Genomic DNA, 8,616 nt, shown 5'->3' on the forward strand with positions numbered 1-8,616 from the left:
TATAGTTACCATACTGAATGATCTTCTCTATAGTTACCATACTGAATGATCTTCTCTATAGTTACCATACTGAATGATCTTCTCTATAGTTACCATACTGAATGATCTTCTCTATAGTTACCATACTGAATGACGTCTCTATAGTTACCATACTGAATGACGTCTCTATAGTTACCATATGATCTACTGAATGGCTGAGGTTATAGGACACGTCTACTGAATGATCTTCTGGCTGAGGTTATAGGACACGTCTACTGAATGATCTTCTGGCTGAGGTTATAGGACACGTCTACTGAATGATCTTCTGGCTGAGGTTATAGGACACATCTACTGAGGTTATAGGACACGTCTACTGAATGGCTGAGGTTATAGGACACGTCTACTGAATGATCTGAGGTTATAGGACACGTCTACTGAATGATCTTCTGGCTGAGGTTATAGGACACGTCTACTGAATGGCTGAGGTTATAGGACACGTCTACTGAATGATCTGAGGTTATAGGACACGTCTACTGAATGATCTGAGGTTATAGGACACGTCTACTGAATGGCTGAGGTTATAGGACACGTCTACTGAATGATCTTCTGGCTGAGGTTATAGGACACGTCTACTGAATGATCTGAGGTTATAGGACACGTCTGCTGAATGATCTGAGGTTATAGGACACGTCTACTGAATGATCTGAGGTTATAGGACACGTCTACTGAATGATCTGAGGTTATAGGACACGTCTACTGAATGATCTGAGGTTATAGGACACGTCTACTGAATGATCTGAGGTTATAGGACACGTCTACTGAATGATCTTCTGGCTGACTAGGACACGTCTACTGAATGATCTGAGGTTATAGGACACGTCTACTGAATGATCTGAGGTTATAGGACACGTCTACTGAATGATCTGAGGTTATAGGACACGTCTACTGAATGATCTTCTGGCTGAGGTTATAGGACACGTCTACTGAATGATCTGAGGTTATAGGACACGTCTACTGAATGACCTTCTGGCTGAGGTTATAGGACACGTCTACTGAATGATCTTCTGGCTGAGGTTATAGGACACGTCTACTGAATGATCTGAGGTTATAGGACACGTCTACTGAGTGATCTGAGGTTATAGGACACGTCTACTGAATGATCTGAGGTTATAGGACACGTCTACTGAATGATCTGAGGTTATAGGACACGTCTACTGAATGATCTTCTGGCTGAGGTTATAGGACACGTCTACTGAATGGCTGAGGTTATAGGACACGTCTACTGAATGGCTGAGGTTATAGGACACGTCTACTGAATGATCTTCTGGCTGAGGTTATAGGACACGTCTACTGAATGGCTGAGGTTATAGGACACGTCTACTGAATGGCTGAGGTTATAGGACACGTCTACTGAATGGCTGAGGTTATAGGACACGTCTACTGAATGGCTGAGGTTATAGGACACGTCTACTGAATGGCTGAGGTTATAGGACACGTCTACTGAATGGCTGAGGTTATAGGACACGTCTACTGAATGGCTGAGGTTATAGGACACGTCTACTGAATGGCTGAGGTTATAGGACACGTCTACTGAATGGCTGAGGTTATAGGACACGTCTACTGAATGGCTGAGGTTATAGGACACGTCTACTGAATGGCTGAGGTTATAGGACACGTCTACTGAATGATCTGAAGTTATAGGACACGTCTATTGAATGATCTGAGGTTATAGGACACGTCTACTGAATGGCTGAGGTTATAGGACACGTCTACTGAATGGCTGAGGTTATAGGACACGTCTACTGAATGATCTTCTGGCTGAGGTTATAGGACACGTCTACTGAGGTTATAGGACACGTCTACTGAATGGCTGAGGTTATAGGACACGTCTACTGAATGGCTGAGGTTATAGGACACGTCTACTGAATGGCTGAGGTTATAGGACACGTCTACTGAATGACCTTCTGGCTGAGGTTATAGGACACGTCTACTGAATGATCTGAGGTTATAGGACACGTCTACTGAATGGCTGAGGTTATAGGACACGTCTACTGAATGGCTGAGGTTATAGGACACGTCTACTGAATGATCTTCTGGCTGAGGTTATAGGACACGTCTACTGAGGTTATAGGACACGTCTACTGAATGATCTTCTGGCTGAGGTTATAGGACACGTCTACTGAGGTTATAAGACACGTCTACTGAATGATCTGAGGTTATAGGACACGTCTACTGAATGGCTGAGGTTATAGGACACGTCTACTGAATGGCTGAGGTTATAGGACACGTCTACTGAATGATCTTCTGGCTGAGGTTATAGGACACATCTACTGAGGTTATAGGACACGTCTACTGAATGACCTTCTGGCTGAGGTTATAGGACACGTCTACTGAATGATCTTCTGGCTGAGGTTATAGGACACGTCTACTGAATGGCTGAGGTTATAGGACACGTCTACTGAATGGCTGAGGTTATAGGACACGTCTACTGAATGATCTGAGGTTATAGGACACGTCTACTGAATGGCTGAGGTTATAGGACATCTCTACTGAATGATCTGAGGTTATAGGACACGTCTACTGAATGATCTTCTGGCTGAGGTTATAGGACACGTCTACTGAATGATCTGAGGTTATAGGACACGTCACTGAATGACCTTCTGGCTGAGGTTATAGGACACGTCTACTGAATGATCTGAGGTTATAGGACACGTCTACTGAATGACCTTCTGGCTGAGGTTATGAGACACGTCTACTGAATGGCTGAGGTTATAGGACACGTCTACTGAATGATCTTCTGGCTGGGGTTATAGGACACGTCTACTGAATGATCTGAGGTTATAGGACACGTCTACTGAATGATCTGAGGTTATAGGACACGTCTACTGAATGATCTGAGGTTATAGGACACGTCTACTGAATGATCTGAGGTTATAGGACACGTCTACTGAATGATCTCCTGGCTGAGGTTATAGGACACGTCTACTGAATGGCTGAGGTTATAGGACACGTCTACTGAATGATCTGAGGTTATAGGACAATCTACTGAATGGCTGAGGTTATAGGACACGTCTACTGAATGGCTGAGGTTATAGGACAAATCTACTGAATGATCTGAGGTTATAGGACACGTCTACTGAATGGCTGAGGTTATAGGACACGTCTACTGAATGATCTTCTGGCTGAGGTTTTCCTCACGTTGTGTTTTTCGTCTGGAACTGTTCTGATACAACGACAGGAACCCGTTGAATCGTTGAAAGATTGTTGACGTAACCAAGGGCTTTGTCTACAGTACAACCGTACAAAACATGTCTGTGTTTCATTCAAGGGCAGAAATTCTTCACTCTGAGCCTCTTAATGGTTAAACTAGCTGGCCTCATTTAGACAGGGGAAATATCTCTTCAATCAATTTCATTTCTACCAGCCTCCTTTAAAAATATCTTGGAACATTTGTTGTCAATTTGTAATAGTTTGTATGTTCTTCTATCCTCTCTCCCTCATCTTCCCCCTCTCTCTCTCTCTGTCTCTCTCTCTGTCTCTCTCTCTCTGTCGCTCTCTCTCTGTCGCTCTCTCCCTCTCTGTCTCTCTTTCTCTCTGTCTCTCTCTCTGTCGCTCTCTCTCTGTCGCTCTCTCTCTCTGTCTCTCTCTCTCTGTCTCTCTTTCTCTCTGTCTCTCTCTCTCTGTCGCTCTCTCTCTGTCGCTCTCTCCCTCTCTGTCTCTCTCTCCCTCTCTGTCTCTCTCTCTCTCTGTCGCTCTCTCCCTCTCTGTCTCTCTCTCCCTCTCTGTCTCTCTCTCCCTCTCTGTCTCTCTCTCTCCCTCTCTGTCTCTCTCTCTCCCTCTCTGTCTCTCTCTCTCTTTCTCTGTCTCTCTCTGTCTCTCTGTCTCTCTCTCCCTCTCTGTCTCTCTCTGTCTCTCTTTCTCTCTGTCTCTCTCTCTCTCTGTGTCTAGGGGCTGGTGTGTTCTTCCTGTCCTGTTCAGAAGGAGAGCAGATCAGTTTCCTGTTTGACTGTATAGTCAGAGGCATCTCTCCTAGTAGAACACCTAGTGGCCTCAGACCTAACCTACCAGGTATATATACACACACACACACTATAGAAGGCAGGCTCTTTCTCTCTCTCTCTCTCACTTATTTTCCTACCAAAGGAATGTGACTTGTGTCTCTAAGGTTTACTGGGTGTTTTAGTGTGTGTGTTTTAGTGTGTGTGTGTGTGTGTGTGTGTGTGTGTGTGTGTGTGTGTGTGTGTGTGTGTGTGTGTGTGTGTGTGTGTGTGTGTGTGTGTGTGTGTGTGTGTGTGTGTGTGTGTGTCGAGGCGCCAGCATGGAGGTGGCATCACATGCTCAAAGCCCTTTGGGGTCACTGTGTGGATTAAGGGGTGTGTGTGTGTTCACAGCCATTTCTGAGAAGGCCTCACATGTTGAGTAACTGTAGAGGGAAGAATAACTGCATATAGGCACACACACACGGCACCATGAAGACAAAACAACAACATTACTGCTTAACCCTTTTGTGAACGGATCAGCTCATTCCAAACCCCCCCCCCAACAGGAGGCACAGCATGAACAGACCAGAGGCAGAGGGATTCCTTTACTTGTGAACATTTACTAAAACAGGTTTTCTTTCAAAATAACTTTCCAGTACAAGGTAACGTCCACAGTGTGTATACATATCTGCCTCTGTCAGGCCTGCAGCCTGTTTTAACCTGAGACATTCAGTGCTTTAACAGTGCTATAATTAGCCTAGCATAGTTTAGCGCTAGCCAGCGCTAGCCAGTGTTAGTCGACACCTCATTCAGCATAGTGACTAAAACTGCTGTAGGGGCTTAGCGGTTAGCATTAGCCATTAGCTAGCTGTCATGCTAAGCTAGTGACAGAGGGTAGATACTTGACACTCCCTCCACCCCATCTTGCATTCTCACACATACACACAGGACATAGTGTACACACACACACACATAACACACACACACACACACATACACACACACACACACACACACACACACACACACACACACACTCTTACACATACTCACACTCACTCTTACACATACTCACTCACTCACTCACTCACAGACAGGCAGACATACATTCATATACACCTCCTGTAAATGTGCTGTCACACACACACACACACACACACACACACACACACACACACACACACACACACACACACACACACACACACACACACACACACACACACAGCTGTCATGTACATCTCTCCTTGTAAATGTCCCAGCCTTTGGCAGGGTTTTCCACGGACACACACCTCCCTTCCCTGTGAAGGTGAGCCTGCCTCCCCCTCACTTTGGTAGTTAACTCAGCCTTAGCCAGTTAACTCAGCCTGCCTCCCCATCCTTTGGTGTTAACTCAGCCTCCCTCCCCCTCACTCTGGTAGTTAACTCAGCCTGCCTCCCCCCATCACTTTGGTAGTTAACTCAGCCTGCCTCCCCTCACTTTGGTAGTTAACTCAGCCTGCCTCCCATCACTTTGGTAGTTAACTCAGCCTGCCTCCCCTCACTTTGGTAGTTAACTCAGCCTCCCTCCCCCTCACTTTGGTAGTTAACTCAGCCTGCCTCCCCATCACTTTTTGGTAGTTAACTCAGCCTCCCCCCTCACTTTGGTAGTTAACTCAGCCTCCCTCCCCTCACTCTGGTAGTTAACTCAGCCTGCCTCCCCATCACTTTGGTAGTTAACTCAGCCTGCCCCCCTCACTTTGGTAGTTAACTCAGCCTGCCTCCCCATCACTTTGGTAGTTAACTCAGCCTGCCCCCCCTCACTTTGGTAGTTAACTCAGCCTCCCTCCCCCTCACTCTGGTAGTTAACTCAGCCTGCCTCCCCATCACTTTGGTAGTTAACTCAGCCTGCCCCCCCCCTCACTTTGGTAGTTAACTCAGCCTGCCTCCCCATCACTTTGGTAGTTAACTCAGCCTGCTTCCCCATCACTTTGGTAGTTAACTCACCCTGCTTCCCCATCACTTTGGTAGTTAACTCAGCCTGCCTCCCCCTCACTTTGGTAGTTAACTCAGCCTGCCTCCCCATCACTTTGGTAGTTAACTCAGCCTGCCTCCCCCTCACTCTGGTAGTTAACTCAGCCTCCCTCCCCCTCACTTTGGTAGTTAACTCAGCCTCCCTCCCCATCACTTTGGTAGTTAACTCAGCCTGCCTCCCCATCACTTTGGTAGTTAACTCAGCCTGCCTCCCCCTCACTTTGGTAGCTAACTCAGCCTGCCTCCCCATCACTTTGGTAGTTAACTCAGCCTGCCTCCCCATCACGTTGGTAGTTAACTCAGCCTGCCTCCCCCATTACTTTGGTAGCTAACTCAGCCTGTGTTCTCAGCCCATGGTTTCAGTACCTGTGTTTGTTATAGAGCCCATTGTTTCAGTGCCTGTTCGTTTATAGAGCCAGTGGTTTCAGTACCTGTGTTCATTATAGAGCCTATGGATTCAGTACCTGTGTTCATTATAGAGCCCGTGGTTTCAGTACCTGTTGTCGTTATAGAGCCGTGGTTTCAGTACCTGTGTTCGTTATAGAGCCCATGGTTTCAGTACCTGTGTTCGTTATAGAGCCCGTGGTTTCAGTACCTGTGTTCATTGAGACCATTGTTTCAGTACCTGTGTTCATTATAGAGCCCGTGATTTCAGTACCTGTGTTCACAACAGAGCCCATGGTTTCAGTACCTGTGTTCGTTATAGAGACCATGGTTTCAGTACCTGTGTTCGTTATAGAGCCCATGGTTTCAGTACCTGTGTTCGTTATAGAGCCCATGGTTTCAGTACCTGTGTTCATTATAGAGCCCATGGTTTCAGTACCTGTGTTCACAATAGAGCCCATGGATTCAGTACCTGTGTTCATTATAGAGACCATGGTTTCAGTACCTGTGTTCGTTATAGAGACCGTGGTTTCAGTACCTGTGTTCGTTATAGAGCCCATGGTTTCAGTACCTGTGTTCGTTATAGAGCCCATGGTTTCAGTACCTGTGTTCATTATAGAGCCTATGGATTCAGTACCTGTGTTCGTTATAGAGCCCGTGGTTTCAGTACCTGTTGTCGTTATAGAGCCCGTGGTTTCAGTACCTGTGTTCGTTATAGAGCCCATGGTTTCAGTACCTGTGTTCATTATAGACCCAGTAGATAAAGCTGTGGATATATTACTCTGTTGTGTGTGTGTGTGTGTGTGTGTGTGTGTGTGTGTGTGTGTGTGTGTGTGTGTGTGTGTGTGTGTGTGTGTGTGTGTGTAGATCCCAGTGCTAGCCGGTCCTCCTCCTCAGAGAGGATCAACCATGAAACATCGGATCTAGAGAGAAGACTCAGCATGCTGTCTCACCGCAGTAGACAGAGCAGTACAGGTAATCAATCAATACCGCAATCCACCAATCAATAATCCCAGTTTTCAGTTCATCTCCTGACTGTATTTGAACCATCAATAAACGGCGTAGTTCACCGTTTTATCAATCAATCAATCAATTCACTTAAATCTTAAATCATTTGACCTTTACTCAATTGACCTTTGATCAATCAATCAATCAGTCAGCTAATCAATATCTTCCCCAGCCTCCACCTCCAGTTACAGCACCTCCATTGCCGGGGACGACCGCAGCAGTATCTCTTCCTCCTCCTCCAGCCAATCAGACGCCAGCTACGGAAGCCACTTCCCTTTATGGCCAGGGCCAACACGCCCCACTTCCTCAACCGAGACCCTGTCGGCCCCTCCCACTGCGAGGTCCTCGACCAATCTGGACGAGGATCTCTATAACGCTGTCATGAACCGCACTCCTTTCAAACCGCCTTCCCACCTTCACAGTCTCCACGACAGCGGGCGCCAAAGCTCGTTGGACAGCGGGATAGGCGTCGCCACGGCCAGCAGCCAATCGTCTTACTCTGGGGAGCTTCTCTTCCTGTACGGGCAGCCTGGACACAGCCAGTCAAGGAGGAGGGGAGGAGTTTGGGTCTGTCCTTAGTCTACCTCCCCTCTTCTCTCTCTGCCTCCTCTCTCTATCTCCCCCTCCTCCCTCTCTACCTCCTCCTCCTCCACCCAGTCTACCTCCTCCACCTCCTCCTCTGTCCTTAAGGACCCCTGAGCCCCGGCCCTCTCTCCCCCTACTCCCGGCTCCTGCCTCCCCGTCTTGCTCCTCCTCCTCCAGGACTAGTGGTTGTAGCTCTGGCGCCCCCTGGTGTCAGAGTGAGGAGTACCAGGCACCCAGCCTTCTCAGACTACAGTATGACAGCCCCAGGAACCTCCTGCACACCCTGGCCTTCAAGGATCCTCCACCCCAGGGGAGGAGCATCCAGCTGGGCAGGGCCAGGCAGCTCGGTGGGGATGGAGATCAGGACAGATCCAGGGGCATGAGTGTCCTTCCCTTCCTTCCAACCCCACTGAGGCCTCTCTCCAGTGGGTAGAGACCCGAGGCAGGCCCCGTGAGAGAGGCACCTGTCCTGGAGCAGTGAGAGAGCGCCCCCTGGACAGTGGTGATCGGTGCAGCATCATGTCCGCTCGGCTCACACCCAGACCTCTGCTGTTACCTGGCTGTCCAGTGTGTGGAGGAACCCAGGTAATACAACTCTGGACACCTAGTTATTAGTACTAATGGATTCCTAGGCTTCATTTGGGCTCCATGTCTGACTTTTAATTTA

The 8,616-nt window shown here is 47.8% G+C and overlaps 1 pseudogene; it reads left to right on the forward strand.

The window, feature by feature from the left end:
• The window catches only part of LOC135567213 (protein Dok-7-like), a 20,176-nt pseudogene extending 11,794 nt beyond the window's left edge, over nt 1–8,382 (forward strand).
• Nucleotides 8,383–8,616: the final 234 nt, after the last annotated feature.

The sequence above is a fragment of the Oncorhynchus nerka genome, unplaced genomic scaffold, assembly GCF_034236695.1.
Source record: "Oncorhynchus nerka isolate Pitt River unplaced genomic scaffold, Oner_Uvic_2.0 unplaced_scaffold_2362, whole genome shotgun sequence".
In the NCBI taxonomy this organism is placed as follows: domain Eukaryota; kingdom Metazoa; phylum Chordata; class Actinopteri; order Salmoniformes; family Salmonidae; genus Oncorhynchus; species Oncorhynchus nerka.